The 17,704-nt window shown below is 39.9% G+C and overlaps 1 protein-coding gene across 3 annotated transcripts in view; it reads right to left on the reverse strand.

Moving 5' to 3' along the window:
- The window catches only part of NPNT (nephronectin), a gene marked incomplete at its 3' end in the record, with an annotated part of 79,034 nt that overhangs the window by 44,415 nt on the left and 16,915 nt on the right, over positions 1 to 17,704 (reverse strand). For all 3 annotated transcript variants that reach the window (XM_080696991.1, XM_080696993.1, XM_080696992.1), the window contains one exon: positions 1,582 to 1,674. The remainder of the gene's footprint in view (positions 1 to 1,581; positions 1,675 to 17,704) is intronic.

Below are 17,704 nucleotides of genomic sequence, written 5' to 3' on the forward strand. Positions count from 1 at the left end.
CACAGGGACATGTTATATTTTACTAGTATGGATTTCATCTGAAAATAATTACATATACTTTCAAATCAGTGTTCTAGAAGGTTGTAAAAACTATATCTATAAATCTTAGTTACATGACACACCTCAAGCAGTATTCTTGGAACAAGTATCAGTTACTTAAGTATTTCAACAATGTCATTTCTGTATGAGATGAAGTCAAATATTTTATTTGATATTTAAAATGATAGGAAGTATTACTTTAATATGTAAAATGTACTTTTATCCTTTTAAGTTTTTAGTGAAATCTTTCCTTCAAAATCTATCTGCAAAGATGTTGCTTTATTTCTAGCTTTTTAATTCCTAGTAGTTGAAATTTGGGGCCGAAATTAAGAAGAAAAGCTTTATTGAACTTGTTAAGAAGAGTTAGAGGATGACATTTTCAGTTATATTTTATCTAAAACTAAAATGATAGAAAAATATGAATCACATAAATAATACCTCCAGGTTGATATATTAGCTTTTTATCTTAACCAACTAATTCTATGAACTTGGACAAGACACTTAATAGCCCTGAGTTTCAGTGTCTTCAAATGTAAAAGAAATAATAATTTATTATTTATCATTTATAACTTAATTATAATAATAGCATTCTAGATAATGCACATAAAATATCTAGGGTACTGTACCAGATAATTTTGCTTTAAGCAATTGATGACAAAATAAAATCATTCACTAAATTAATCAACATTCATTTTTATTTCTCGAAGGAGCATTCCAAACCAGTCGACAGTTGAAGGGAAATTTAAAGACACAATTAAAGGACTTAGAGTTGGGAGGAATCTCCAAATTTCAAGTCAAATGCCACACTTACCTTTTAGTATTAAAGGGAAGCAGTAACTGGCATACAAGGAAGTTAACCATTTGCCCACAGCTTCCCAATTATTTAGTGGAAGAACAAGAAGTACTAGAATGTAAGGCCTCTGTATTACTGATATGGCAATACTCTTTTTCAAAGGCATTTTAATTAGTATAACAGAATAAAAATAAAGGGATACAATTTATTTGTTTTTTGAGAAAATAAATTTTATAAAATTTACCATTTTTTAAAAATCTATAAGCAAAATGGCAGCTCTTACATTGGGGAAAAAATCACCATTTCCTGTCAGAAACTAGTTTGGAATGAGAATTTAAAATTTTTAATTTTTATGTGAGAAATAGAGGTGTCGTAGAGCCAGGCATGGTGGTGCACGCTTGTAATCCCAGCATTAGGGAAGCTGTGACAGCAAGAATGCAGTTTGTGGACAGCCTCAGATACTTAGTGAGGCCCTTTGCAACTCAGTGAGACCCTGTTTAGAAATAAAGAATAAAAAAGTTGGGCTGGGGGTATAGTGCGGAGATAGAATGCCCTTGTGTTCCATCCCCAGTATTGAAAAAAGAAAAAGAGTAGGTCTGGGGATGTAGCTCGGGGATAGAATGCTCCTGGGTTTAATCTCCAGGACCACAAAAACAAAAACAAAAACAAAAACAAAAAGAGAGAAAGAGAGAGGAAAAAAAAAATAAAAAGAAACAGAGGTGTCACATTATTGTCAGATTGGTTCCTACCTTGATTGCAAGTTTTTCCAGCAAACCCAGGATGACACTTGCACTTGTTTGGTCCAATGCATTCACCATGTTTGCACTGTGGTTGGCACACAGCTGAGGAAAGAGGACATCATACATTACTTCTAGGCTGGAAGTTCACCAACCATACAGCATTAATATCATGGACTAATATAATAAGAAAAGAAAATATGAAGAACTTGTGACAAAATGGCAGATTTTTAAAAATCACCATTTCCTGTCTTTAACACACACACACACACACACACACACACACACACACACACACACACTCCACTTGTGGCAGAAAATTTTCTAAACTTGAGGACACTCAATTAAAAAAGGTAAAATCTATGCATAGCCATAACTGGTTTGTTAATAGTTAAAACTTTATAATAACTTTTGCCCCCCAGTTTAAATTTATTCATTCAAATATACTTCAGAAAAGTAGTTCTTAGTCTAAAAATACTGGTTACATATGAAATCCATATACATTTTTAATTAAATAATAAGATATTTTATTAGAAATAATATTCTAAGTGTGAGATCATTCAAAATGAGACAAAAACTAAAACAACATTTTTTGGTTAATGTTAACTTAGCTTAATTTAGGATATCCCAATAGCTTGATCTTTCTTAGCCCTAAATTCATTACAATTGCTCTCCAGTCTACAATGGCCTTTCTATGGATCGCTATAACAAATAAGTTCTCAGTCCAACCCTACTCTCTTCTATCAATTGCATCCACTTCCCTTAAGACCTCAAAATGTTATAAATCATTACTGAAGTCTTTCACAGTCTGATTGGAATTTCTTCTGTTGATTCTATACCAGTAGTTCTCAATAGGACCAGGGGTACTTCTGTCCCTGGAGACATCTGACAAAGTCTGGAGACATTCTTGGCTACTAAAATGAGGAAGGAATGTTACTGGCATCTAGTAGGCAGAGGACGGAGATGTTACTAAATGTCCTACAATGCATATAGCCCTCCTTGAAACAAACTACTCAGCCCCAAATGTCCTGGCACCTAGACTGAGAAGCCTTGCTCTATCCTGTACCCAATCCATTCATGATGTTATGCCAGGTCCTAAAATAGACAAAAAGTATAGAATAGTTATGGTTTCCAGGAGCCTCCAATCTACATGAAGGGACAATATGATTACTGTTTTAAATTCAAGGCAGTATTTATTTGTGAACAAAAATAGAAACAAAATAGGTAATATATATATATATGAGACTATGAAGAAATCATGCTAGCAAATGCATATAGATTTGTATAGAACGCCTCACAGAAGAGACTTACGTTGGGTCTTGAAGCACAGAGACAGAGAAGAGAGAAGCCTGCCCCAAGAGAAAAGAATTACAGAGCAAAGTAGATGGTGGGTTAGACACCACTCAGAGGGCTTGTGTGGACCGTGGGTTAGACACCACTCGGGAGGCTTGTGTGGACCGTGGGTTAGACACCACTCGGGAGGCTTGTGTGGACCGTGGCTTCGACACCACTCGGGAGGCTTGTGTGGATGGCAAGACAGGGGAGTGCTGGTGAAAGCATGAGCTGTAATCATACATGACTGGTATCAGACATTGTTCCTTAAATTTTAGACTGAGAAATATACATTTTATCTGCAGGAAATAAAAATCTTCTCTAAATTTACCATCATCTGAAGAGTTAGTAGACAAATATGAGAGCTCTTGGACTATTAGCATGATGGTCATATGGTGGATGGACTAGAAAGGGTCTGGAGACAGCAAAAGAGCTTGAAGACCAGTGAGGCCGTTCAGGCCTGCCATGCGGAAGGTACGTGTATGGGGTCACAGGAAGAGAGTGACCACGGAGGGAAAACAGATGGCCCTTGAAGACCCGGGAAGAGCAGTCGACAGTGACCCGAGTTAGACGCCCGACACCCACTCCTTCCCATCTCAGCAGCCCGTGCGTTCACCAAGCTGGGATGTGCTCCCAGTTTCCTTTATGACAATTCTCGGGCATTGTTTCTTTAACACTCCTGCAAAACTGATGTGCTCGGCATTTCTATTGTTTTATCCGTTTGCTCACTCCCCTCTCACTTGCCGTTTCCTCACCTGGATCCCACATGGCTTATTTGCTAATTTTACTTCCATTTCCTGTATGTGTGTTGCTCCAACTGGACCCTGTACCACTGCCAGTCCTTACCCTGAGCTGCTCAGGAGCTATTTAATAAAAAGCTTGCAGAAAGAAGATAAGCAGAGTGCAAATGGTAGAGAAATGCATTGGAAAATTTCTTAAATATCTGATTTTATACATGGCGTTACACTCAAAAGGAAACAATTTTGTTCAGATTTGTGAGAAGAAATGAACTATGGGAGGGCCTTGCAAAACAGTGCAATCTCAGTGAATCATAGACATATAGTCATCGTAGAAAGCTTATGCAGGACACAATTTTAAAACAAGTCCTAAAGCAAGTCTTTCTGTAAGCAATTTCCAGTCCCCATCACCAAGAAATGCAAGTTTGAAAACAATTTTAATTGTTTTTAATTCAAACAAAAAGCCCATAAATTTTAATGTTTATGTATAAATATAAACCTGAATAACCACATATGACTCTGTACCCAGAATGCCATATTTTTTCTAAAAATGTAAATATCTCAGATCATTAGATGGAAGTCAAGGTGACCATTCCTTAGAATAATTGAAATTTGAAAATATCTCTAAAACCAGGGAAAAGTAGGTTAGAAAATGCCACTTAAAAACATGAAGAAGTTTAACAGAGGACACATCATGAATTCATTGAACTTGAGGCCCCAGGCTGAGTTGCTTTTTTGACCCCTGACCAGCTTGATGACCATCTATTTATAGTGTCTCCAGGTGCTCTATAGGAACAAAAGGGGTTTTTGTTCCTTTTTCCTTTTCTGTTATTTGTTCTCAGCAGAATGCCCTAATCTTGGCACATCAAATGCACACATTCCACGAGGTCAGGACTGTTGATGTGTCTTCCCTGTTTAGAGAGGCAACGCTGTAAAGCAAAATGCTGACTGCACTTCTGACAGACATTCAGGAAGTAACAGAGACTAGTCAACAACTATTAAAAGTTATAGGATACTCATACATCAATACGATATATTGACACAGTCAATCATTTTCTTCCTAGAAAAAGAAATTCCTTTGAAAATTTTTGCACAAAAGGACTTTCTCCTATTATCTTGTTGGCTTTAGGTTTGAGATAAAATTCTATTAATATGTGCCAAACATTTGTTATATACAGTGTATGATACTAGACAAGTGTGCAGAGATGAAAGAATCACAGAGGTTTTGAAAAATTAACTGTCTAACTCACTTTGCTGGGGCTATGATAGAGAGATGAAAGAACAAAGGCGTGTGGGTGGTGACTATAACTGCAGATCCCGGAGAGGCCTCAGGTGTGCGCAGTGAGCTGAGGAAGAGGTTGTGACACCGGAGACAGGATTTTCAGAGTATGGGCAAAATGAGAGAAAGGGCAGTGAGCCTCAGTGAGTGCCGGGTGTTCTGATCTGGCTGTAGTGTAAAGAGCTTAAAACCATAGACAAAACCAAAAGGAAGGCTAAGATGGTCATCAGAGGCCAGCTGGATGTGGGACATGAGGACCACACGTTCAAGGCTAGCCTCAGCAGAAAAGAGACCTTCAGTAACTTATTAAGACCCTGTTTCAAAATAAACACTAAGAAATAGGGCTGAGGTATCTCAGATGTACAATGTTCCTGGGTTCAAATCACTAGTTTTAAAAAAAGCCAGCTGGATTCTTTCAGTCTTTCCCTTCTGCTTCAATCTAGAATGGCTTTCGTAATTGTTTGCTTTTTTGTTTGTTTTTGGAGTGGGGTTGTGTTGGCAATGGAAATACCACATTTCCTATCTTCCTCAGCATACATGGCTAGCCAGCTGACTCCATTCTGGCCATCGGGTATGTAAGCAGATGTTATAGAGTAGGGCTTTGGGGATGCTACTTTAGAGTGGGGGGCTGACAGTTATAGCTGCCTCTGTCTTTTTGCCTGGAATGTAGAAGTCATGGTGGACTCTGGTTGCTTTTTATGCCATGCTGTGGTCTTGGGAATGAAAGAAGGATAGAACAAAAAGTCATAATATTAATCCTAAATTCTTTGTGTCGCTGTGATGTCCAGCCAAACACAATTCCTAACTGACTGTCCTTGAGCATGAGGCTGTGAAATCTGTCCATTATACAACCAGCTAAGCTTTTTTAAAATATGTATTTAGGATAGAGGCATTATGGATAGATTGGAGTAAAGAAATAAAACATATCAAAGTAATTTTATATCTATACTCACAAAAGTATAAAACAACTTTATTTCTACATTTATAAATAAGTAACTTTATTAGAAAGTGCATGCCCTTTTTTTTTGTGTGTGCAGGTCTGGGGATGGAACCCAGGGGCATTTGACCTCCGAGCTACACCTCCTGCCCTATTTTTTTTTTTTATTCTTTATTTTGAAACTGGGTCTCACTGAGTTGCAGAGGGCCTCACTAAGTAGTTGAGGCTGTCCATGAACCACAATCCCTCGGTCTCAGCCTCCCAAATGCTGGGATTACAAGCATGCGCCACCACGCCTGGCTGTAATGCATGCCCATTTTAAAACAAAAGAAAAATGATCCCCAACTTTGGTGTAAACTGTCTACCTTCTAATTACTCACTCCCTATCATGTGTCCCTCAGGGGCAAAGAACCCAATCTTTATAAAATGCATTGCTCTGTGAATAGCAGGTCATTCGCCTGCCCCCTCCAAAAAATAAAAAGGCTAAATTATCCATTTTCACTTAGTAGTGACCTTCCTAAACATCAGAAGTGGGTGATGCACTAGATTTGAAAGAAATTATGTGCTTGTTGAGCTACAGGTTATCAGAAAAAGCAGTGTTGTTTCTCTGACCTTTGTGTAGATCAGGGATAAGTTTGAGGCACATTTATGATCACTGTCCCTGGCGTCTACATACAGTTTCGCAGCTCATGAAATAAAAGCCAACTGGTATCAAAACTGACAGATTTTTTCCTGTAAAATCAGTTACTAGAATTAAGTTCAAATAGGTAAATAACACTCAAAATTTACCCCAACATTCCTGTTAGCATAATCTCCAAAATGCCCTTAAAATAACCTCTAAGTCATTGTTTTAACTAGAAGAAGAAACAAGTCTTAACTGGCAGAGCAAACACAGCTCTCTCGTGTCACATGTCCAAGCCTCTTCTGTTTGATTGCAGTCTAAATTTTCCTCTTAAAAATCCATCTTAACAGATGTAACTAGGGTTCTAAGTACTGAGAAATATTTTCTAATATGGAAATAAAGAGTGAATTATCAAATAAGTGTGGAAAAGTAAGATCCCGCATCAGGTTTATAACATTTCCTATATAAGCTAAACATACCAGAAGTCAAGTGCCAATATTTGAACAATAAGGACACAGTGAGATGCTCAAAAAGATAGTGGGTCTGGAGAACAAGAGAAAATCCAACTGAACCTCACGTGTTAAAAACTTGATCATTCTCTTAATGCAGGTAAAGATGTCTTCAGAATCCCAAGGATCATGTGTCATTTTTGCAATCTACATCGGGTGACCTTACTCAGATACGGTACTTCTAAAAGCAGAACAAAGAGCCTTGTCCTCCAGGTTATCTTACTCAGGAACAACAGTGACAAGCATGTAAGGTTAATCAGAAGAATGAATCAACACAAAACTGGGAGTTCAGAGAGCTCTCATTGCAATCAGCAAGCTCCAAGAGTTCAGATATAGACAAATTTATGTGCAAAGAAAGGAAATGACAAAGCCGAGTATCTTTTTCAAGCAGCAATAGGTTTTGGAAAAGAAGTTGCAAAAAGAAGCATGGAATACTTCCCTAATAGGACGTGGAAGTCATGGAGGCAGAATTTTATGAGAACTCGGTGAAAAGGGCTACTTGTACCACATGTAGAACAAACTCCAGAGGAGAGAATTCCACTGTCCAAATCCCCACAGAAAAGAACTCTCAGCTTTACCCAAACCTTATATTGTATGCTAATCATCTAATGTTAAAGTCTAAATTCCTGCTGCAATATAACTGAGTAAAAGTACGTCTGTTATCACTAGAAAAGATTATCTATTAAATGCTCTCATGAATTCAAACTCAAAACATTTTACATGACTGACTGAACTTATCCTCACTATATCCATTTAAGGCGGGAGAAAGCAGATGTAACCTCATTTCATCTGCAAAAGTAAGAACACAGAGGGTTAAGTGAGCTGACCGATTTCTTTCTTTCTTTCTTTCTTTTTTTTTTTTTTTGGTGGTACTGGGGTTCCTGGAAGCCCTTCTACCTCCGGTATACACTCCCACGGGCTACACTCCCAGACCTATTTTTTTTTTTAACATTTTTATGTGGAAACAGAGTCTCTTAAACCAGAGAGGCTGGCTCCGAACCAGCGCGATCCTCCTGCCTCCGCCTCCCAAGCACGGGGATTACAAGCGTGCGCCACCACGCCTGGCGAGCTGACCGATTTCAACAAAAACTTTTTATCCCAGGCCCACGCTTACTCCACTACTTCCTCTATTGGTTAGAGAACGACCAGGAACGCCAGTATCCTCCGTGGATTTGGAAAAAGGGAGAGTGAGATTATAGTAAAAATGCTAAGCAGAAAAGAATGGAGAGCGTAAAGAGTGATGAATGAATAAAAGTATAAAAGTGTTTAAGTTACAATTCTAGGATGGGAAAGGTATGGTTCAGAATACAATATATCATTTAAGCAACTACATTGTCTGTCAGAATATTTTATTTTTTTATTTTTATTTTTTTAGATAGGCATGTCCACTCTCACCATTCCTTTTCAATATAGTATTTGTCAGAATATTTTAAAGTAAATTAATCTCCGTATTGCTTCTTATGTATAAATGCTGGGTTCTAAACCATTAATAGGGCATATGATTATTGCTTCTTCTGAAGTATTACTATATCTAAGGTTTATTTCTACTCCTTCTGGGAAAAATTTAACATTAGAGTAGTTAAGAACTTAAGTAATAAAAAAAATATAGTCAAGTAGTTAAGATCAGCCAGGCATGGTGGTGTTTATCTATGCCAGTACTTGGGAAGCTGAGATGGGAGGGTTGCAAGTTTAGGAAAATGAGTGCAAGATCCTGTTTGAAAAAAAAATAGGGCTCAGGGTGCAGATCAAAAGTATGGTGTCCCTGGCTTCATTCCCTAGTACCACACACATTAAAAAAAAAAAACAAAAAAAAAACAGGATTAAGGTCAATAAACAGATGGTAATTTAAGGCATAAAATTAAGATAAATAAGGGCTTTGGGTCCATACAATGTTGTGTGTCTAGAGCTGTCCGACAATAATTTATTTTATTTTTATATTTGAAAAAGTTCAATTCAGATGAATTTCTCATGTATCTATTTCATTTGTCACAAATTACCTTTTAATTCCTAAAATAGCCCAAAGAAAGACAAGGGGCTGCATCTGTATCTCAAGCCAAATTTTGTTTATCATACTCAAGCACTCTCCCTCTCTATTTCAAAAATCTTCCTCTGAGCACTGCTGTTATTTTAAGTTTACTTGAAAGTTTAACTTTTTCCTGATTTCATTATGATAGAGTGGAACTGTGGGTAATGCCAAGTTAGACTTCAAGAACACATAAGAAAATGTTACTATTTACTTGGAAGGGTAAGTAAGGTGTTTGCTTTTGCGTTTGTATGCAGGGTGCCAATAGCAGGGTAGCACATCTGGCACCCAGGTCTTTGTTTCTAAAGGTATCCTTCAACAAGAGAAAGCAGGGCTGGGGCAGGGAGGCTGGAATGCTTTTATAGAGCAAAGAGCAGGGAAGTTGTCAAAGAAGGGTGGGCATATGAAAAAAAGTTGAAAAGGACACTAGCTGGCCTGGAGAAATTCCCAGTGGCCAAATTGGAATCATTTGAGCATTAGGGATAATGATGATAGTAATGGATAATAAATAGCAAAAGAATAAATGGATCTAAAGTGATTTTAAAAAACAAGAAAAGCCGGGCGTGGTGGCGCACACTTGTAATCCCAGCATTCGGGAGGCTGAAACCAGAGGATTGTGGTTCACAGACAGCCTCAGCTACTTAGTGAGGCCCTCTGCAACCCAGTGAGACCCTGTTTCAAAACAAAGAATAAAAAAATAGGGTAGAGGGTGTATCTTGGTGGTCAAATGCCTCTAGATTCCATCCCCAGACCTGAAAAATAAAAAAGTAAAAAACAGGAGAGCCAGGTGTGGTGTCACATTCCTGCAATTCTAGTACTTGGGAGGCTGAGACAGGAGGCTTTCAGGGTTGAGGTCAGCCTCAGGAACTTAGTGAGACTCAGCTTCAAAATAAAATAGGATTGGAGGTTGTAGTTAAGAGGTAGAATGACCCTGGGTTCAATCCCCAGTAATACACACACAAAGTAAAAAAATAAAAGAACTGAGTTCTTCTTTTTAGAATTGTAGCTATAGAAGAAATGATAAAACTGGGAAAAGATTATTTTTAACCACCATTGAAATGATTTGAGAAAAGATTATCCATAGATTTAAAGCTTTCACTTTTATTTATTTATTTATTTATTTATTTATTTATTTTATTGGTGCATTATATTTATACATCATATGGGGTAAAAAACTTGTGTGTAGAGACATGGACACATCACTGATTTAACCCCTACCCAAATCCCACCCCATTCCCTCCCCTTCCCTCCCTCCCTTGCTCAGCTTAGTGGTTGACTTCTATATGTTTAAGTACATTGTGTGTTTTAGAGATTTTCCTCTTCCCCCTCCTTACTCCTCCTTTAGGTTGTCTTGTTTGCTCCTCCATAGGATTTTCTTTTTCATCTAGAGTTCCTCCTATGACCCAATTCTCCCTAACTCTCACATATTAGGCAGAATAAATATCATTAAAATGGCCATCCTTCCAAAAGTGATCTACAGATTTAACATTGCGCAATGCCCATTAAACTACCAAGATCATTTCTCACAGACATAGAAAAATCAGTTCTTAAATTTATCTGGAATAACAAAAAGCTCAGAATAGCCAAGGTAGTTCTCATCAACAAAAACCATGCTGGAGGAATCACAATACCTGACTTTATACTACAAAGCCATTGTAATAAAAACAGCATGGTACTGGCAAAAAAAAAAAAAAAAAAAAAAAAAACAAACAAACAAAAAAAAAAACAGATACATAGACCAATGGAGTAGAATAGAAGACCCAGAAACAAGTCCACACACTTTCAGCCAATTGATTTTTGACAAAGGGGCCAAAAACATACACTGAAAAAAAGACAGTTTCTTCAACAAATGGTGTTGGCAAAACTGGTTAACCATGTGCAGAAAATTGGGAATTAATCCCACTTTCTCACCCTGAGCAAAAGTCAACTCAAGATGGATCAAAGACTTGGAAATCAAACCAGAGACCTTGAAGCTCCTTGAAGAGGGCATAGGTCCAACACTGCAACACACAGGCACAGATAAACACTTTCTCAACAAGACCCCAAAAGCACAACAAAATAAAAGGCGAATCAATACATGGGATTGCATGAAACTGAAGAACTTCTGTTCAGCAAAGGAAATGGTCAAGAACCTCAATTGAGAGCCAAGAGAATGGGAGAAGATTTTTGCCACCTACCCCTCTGCTAGAGGACTAATATCTAGAATATACAGAGAACTCAAGAAAATCAACACTAAGAAAACAAAGCATCCAGTAACAAAATGGGCAAGTGAACTAAATAGACACTTCACAAAAGAAGAAATTCAAATGGCCAATAAATGCATGAAAAAATGCTCAACATCACTGGCAATCAGAGAGATGCAAATCAAAACTACCCTGAGATTTCACCTAACTCCAACTAGAATGGCAATCATTCAAAACACAAACAACAACAGATGCTGGCGAGGATGTGGAGAAGTGGGAACTCTAAGACATTGTTGGTGGGATTGCAAATTAGTGCAACCACTTTGGAAAACAATATGGAGAATCCTCAGAAGAATGGGAACAAATTTACCATTTGATCCAGCAATACCACTTCTGGGTATCTACCCCAAAGAAAAGAAACCAAACCACCAAACTAATGCATGTGTATCTATGTTCATAGCTGCACAGTTCACCATAGCCAAACTATGGAACCAGCCAAGATGTCCATCAACAGACGAATGGATTACAAAACTGTGGGATATGTACACAATGGAATTTTACTCAGCCATAAGCTTTCACTTTTAGCAGTCTGTGGGAAAATGGGATATGGAGCCTCAATATCTTACCCTTATTGAGTGCTTACCAATTACATAAAGGAAGAAGTGCCTTTCTGCTGTGGAGAAATCTGGTGGATACCACATTAATCACATGATCAAACTTCAGTTTATCTGGTGGGACATAGGTAATGGCAATACCATAGCATATTGCTATCTATGTGATATTCTTGCAAAAAAAAAAATTTAACCTAAATTGAATGATTTGGAAACCAGACAAATTGAGATTGTGGAGCATTCTATCAAGCCATTGAAGTGGACTCTTCAAAAATGTCAGGTCAAGAAGAATGAGGGAGGGAGAGAGGGAGGAGAGAGAGAGAGAGAGAGAGAGAGAGAGAGAGAGAGAGAGAGAGAGACAGAAAGAGAGAGAGAGGGAGAGAATGGTACAACTGACATAATAGTGTTAAAGAGAACTGTAAACTAAATGTGTGATTGGATCTAGATCAAAAGGAGAAAAAATCCAGTATAACCATTATGGGGACTTTGTAATATTATTATGCTTATGTTAAATTTTTAGTATGATAATAATAATGTGATTTGTAGGTAAATGTCCTTATTTTCCAGAGATAAAGGCATCAGTGCTGAGGTATATAGGCAAGAAGGGCTATTATGTCAGTAAGTTGCTTACTTATTTAATGGCAGAGAGAGATGGAAAATATGTATAAAATGTTAACAACTATAGATAAGAATATATGGGTATTTACTACTCCTATTTCCTCAACTCTTCTGTAGAGATTGAAATTTTCAAAAACATAAATGGGGAAAATGTATAAACAGGAGGATGATAACATGTTATCTGTGAACTGCTGTTCATTTTTTAATGGGCTTTATGGAAGAGGAGAAAAGTACAGATGCTTGAGTTAGTCCGACCACTGGGATCCAGCCCCACCACTAAGAACATGTTTGATCTATGCAAATTACCTAAATACCAAATTACCAAATTGCTCTGCTTTCAAAAGGAGATCAGAGGGTAAACCATGGGAACTTGCCATTTCTGCTATTTTTTTATTTAAGAAATAGGAAATCTGCATAATTGATATAGAACTTACCCATGTGTTTGAGAGGACTGAATGAGAAAACCCAAATAAAGCATCGAAGCAACAGCCATCGCCAAATGAACAGTCGGTAAAGGACTCGTTATGGTGAGGAGCATGAGGAAGACAAGGGTAGTCACAGAGTCACAGATGACCTGTTATCATCCTCCTAGTTATACATTTCCCCATGATGTATTTGAAAGTTTTAATCTCCACAGAAGAGTTGAAGGAATAGGAGTAGTAAATATCCATATATTCTTATCTATAGTTGTTACCATTTTATACATCTTCCCTCTCTCTGCCACTAAGTAAGTAAGCAACTTACTGACATAATAGCCCTTCTTACACTCATTCTCTGTATTAGAATGAGGCTATAGAAATAAATAGTTGGTGTGGTGGGCACACATGTAATCCTAGCATTTGGGAGGCTGAGACTGGAAGATCGCAGGTTCAAGGCCAGCCTCAGCAACTCAGTGAGACCCTCCACAACCTAGGCCCTTGTTTGAAAATAAAAGGTAAAATTAGGGCTGAGAGTATAGCTAAGAGGTAGAATGCCCCTGAGGTCAACCCCCAATACAGTCAAAATAAGTAGATAAGTAAATAAATGAAAAATATATGGTTAAGTAAGTGATAGCACAGTGGTCTTTCTCCTTCTGGCTCCATGTGCTTCAGTGAGGCCTAGGTTCTGTTAGCAGGACCTCACTCACCCGTGGTTTCAGCATGGCGTGCTCCTCCCGACACTCATTCACTGACATTCAATATCACGTGACAGAACCTGGCTCCTTCCTGTCCCACCAGCTTCATCTCCAATCACACATACAAGTATACTAACGAACTGCAGTTCCCACTGTGTAACACCACCTAGCCCCTCCACCCTGTCACATGGAATGCCATTCCTCCCCACCTGCTGACACTTACCTAGACAGGCTTCAACACTAGGCTAGCACTGCCATCTCCAAGATGAGCTTTAGCCCTGTGCTAAGCACACAGCCCTCCTCGGGGCTTTCACGAGCCTCTGTTCAGACTTCTGTCACATAATGCATGTATTGGTACACACAGAGACATGCATACGCACGCACACACGCACACACACACACACACGCACACACACACACGCACACACGCACACACACACACACGCGCACACACACACGCACACACACACACACACACGCACGCACACACACACGCACGCACACACACACACGCACACACACACACACACACACACGCACACACACACACGCACGCACGCACACACACACACGCACACGCACACACACACACACGCACACACACACACACACACGCACGCACACACACACACACGCACACACACACACACGCACACACACACACACATTGTATTTTCATTTGTTAAATCGCCTTGCTTCACTAGATTTTGAGCTCTTCAGATACACAGTACCTGTTCTGAAATACTACAGTCTCCTGCCCAGACAGTCCTGGTGGGTACACTGGGTGTCAGAAGCACACAGTGTACTAGGTGTCAGAAGCACACAGTGTACTAGGTGTCAGAAGCACACAGTGTACTAGGTGTTAGAAGCACACAGTGTACTAGGTGTCAGAAGCACACAGTGTACTAGGTGTCAGAAGCACACAGTGTACTAGGTGTCAGAAGCACACAGTGTACTAGGTGTCAGAAGCACACAGTGTACTAGGTGTCAGAAGCACACAGTGTACTAGGTGTTAGAAGCACACAGTGTACTAGGTGTCAGAAGCACACAGTGTACTAGGTGTCAGAAGCACACAGTGTACTAGGTGTCAGAAGCACACAGTGTACTAGGTGTCAGAAGCACACAGTGTACTAGGTGTCAGAAGCACACAGTGTACTAGGTGTCAGAAGCACACAGTGGAGAGGGTTTCTCTGTAGGGACCCAGGAGTAGGAAAGACACCAGGAAAGCCTTCAAGGGAACGGACAGGAATCGCCACGCGGATGGGCGAATGGGCTTCACTCTGAGTGGGCCGCAGAGAAGAGCCAGGCAGACAGGAGGCAGCACAGGGTCTGAAATGAAGGGCAATCCACTGGGGCTGCGATCTTACACCTGCATGACAGGCCTCAGGAGAGAGCTGGTCCTCAGGTCAGGATGCTATCCATCACTGTGAACAACCAGCGGGTCATAGTAAATATCACCATCAGATTATATGTATTTTAAAGCACATATTGGGTCCTTTTTAGAGTCTTAAGAAAGAGTTAAGGTCTATGATATGTAATAAGGTCACAAGATAGGCAGAGAAAATGGATTTATCTCCCCAGAAAACTGTCTTTCCTAAACACCATAATCTATTTATTAAAATCACATCTTATGTATGCCTTTAAAAGCGTACCAGAGTGAACTGGACGAGGCACTGCAGAGGCTGCTGCAGTGGGTATAAAGTGTGTAAGGCACAACGCTGCCATCATAGAATGGACATTCCAGCAGCACAAATGATACGGTCCGCAGAGAACCACGGTATGGGGCAGTATAGGATTGCCAGGCACCATGCAAGTGTTGCAACGAAATGTGGAGAAGGGACAGATGTCCTGCTGTGAAAGTCAGGATGACATTTGACTGGAACATGACTTAGGAGAGAAAACTTAAAAAAATAAGTGTGGCCGTCCATGGCTAACAATGATTTACTTTCAGTCAAATATTTGCTCAGAATTGGGAGTGATCGTGACATAAAATAGATAAAGCCAACCAAAAGCGGGGGGAGAGAGACAGCATTGTAGAGTGATATTTCTTAGTCCTAATGTAAACAAATGTTGAATTATTAGTTTATTTTGACTGGAGGACAAAATGGTAAACAAAAAGAAAATTCTGCAAGAACTTAAAACTATTAGATAACATGTTAGTGGGGGTGGCACATACCATTGTACCTGCCCCACATTCTTCTGCTGGCCAAATCGATCCTCATGGGCATAGTTGTGGCAGTTATCAGTGCTGGCTGGAGGTGATAAAGGAGGGAGGTTTTCGGAGGACAGTAGGGGAAGGAAACTGAACAGTCATGGCCCTCCAGACCCCGCTCTGGAATCCAGTCGCTGTATATCAAACCTTTCCTCTTTAAAGCACTTCAAGCTTGACACATCCTGAACTGGTCTTGGCTTGTGTCTTCTCGGGTGTCTCCAACTCATCGAGGAACATGCTAGAGACCTGGGGGTCCTTCCTGATTCCATCGTCCTCGTTCTCCATGACTTTCACCCCCACCACAGCACCCCCCCCCTTTTGTAACACTGGGGATTGAACCGAGGGGCATTTTACCTCTGAGCTATACCTCAAGCTCTTTTTGATTTTTTAAATTTCAATCAGGGTCTTGCTAAGCTACTGAGAGTTTTGCTAAGTTGCTGAGGCTGGCCTTGAACTGTGATATTCTTTTCTCAGCCCTTCAAGCCCTGGGATTACCTTTGTGCATCACTGTATCCAGCCACCACAGCCCTTTTGCTGAGTGTAAATTTAAGCCATTTCCGGAGCTAACTATTCTGCAAGTATTTTCTCATTAAAAATCTTATGAGGCAGCTGGGCGTGGTGGCTCACACTTGTAATCCCCGCGCTTGGGAGGCTGAGAGGAGGATTGCATGGGTTCGAAGCCAGCCTCAGTTACTTAGTGAGGCTCTCAGCAACTTAGTGAGACCCTGTTTCCAAATAAAATATAAAAAAGGTCTGGGAGTATAGCCCGGAGGTAGGAAGCCTCTGGGTTCCACCCCCAGTACCACCAAAAAAAAAAAAAAAAAAGTAAAAATCTTATGAGGCTAAACTGAACTTACCTAGATCCTTACCAAAAAGCAACACAGTCTCAAAAAGTAAAGTTTCTTACGAATGCAATGTGTAGTGGCAGCCAGTTCTACCCCACTCCTCTGAGGCCACGTGACTCTCCATCCTTTCCTATCCTTCTTTTTGTTCCCCCACCACTACTTAAAATCAACCCTAACTTCTCACCAGGTTGATTGTAACAGTCTCTAACCCTGAGTGTCAAATACTTATACTCCAAATTGCCAAGAAAGAAGTTCAGAAATTGGCCCCCAACATCAAACTCTGAAGGATGTGAACTCCAAGGTGAAGTGGAGCTTATGCTTCTCCCAAATTGGGCAACCACCTAAGCTCTAGCCACAGATTCTGTGGAGCCTGATATTTGTGTTTCATATGTAAGGCTGGCAGCTAGTGGAGCCTGATATTTGTGTTTCATATGTAAGGCTGGCAGCTATTTCTGACAGTGTTAACTTTGAGCAAAACAGAATTCACTTGCATACTATATCTGACCCATTAGTACCAACTAATGTCCTCTGAAATATTATGAGATGTCCCTGCTTGAAGTCTTCACAGTTCTCCCTTCCAGCACTGGAGTGAAAGCTAGTCTATTTGACATCAAAAGCTTTCCCAGAGTTAGCCTCTTCCTATCACTCCCGTGTATCTCATCAGACCCCCCCCCGGATTGAACAACTGCACTGAAGTTCCTACATTTCTTGGACTTTGCCCATCACTCTGGATTCTGAGCTTTTAATACATTTTCCTGTCATCTGAAAGTGACCTTCACTTGATCACTTTTGCCTCAGGATTTAGCGGCCCCCACTGCAACGCATCGCTCCTGGTCTGGAATACTGTCCCCTGAGAGGTGCTCTCGTAGTAACCTTGACCAGAACAGGTGGTATGAAAACACACCTGTCATCAGCTACCTGTCATCAGGCTTCAGCACTGGCCCTGAGCAACAGAAATGCCTAGGCTGCCTTTTATTGGGATTGTGCTCCAGTGATGATGTGGGGTCAGACAAGCATCAGCCCTCGACACACGCGGCATGAACAGATGAATCAACTGAGAAGCAAGTCCATGAGCTCTCCCTTGATCCTGCCCCTGAATTCCCTCAACATCTT

The sequence above is a fragment of the Muscardinus avellanarius genome (assembly GCF_963383645.1).
Source record: "Muscardinus avellanarius genome assembly, chromosome: 6".
In the NCBI taxonomy this organism is placed as follows: domain Eukaryota; kingdom Metazoa; phylum Chordata; class Mammalia; order Rodentia; family Gliridae; genus Muscardinus; species Muscardinus avellanarius.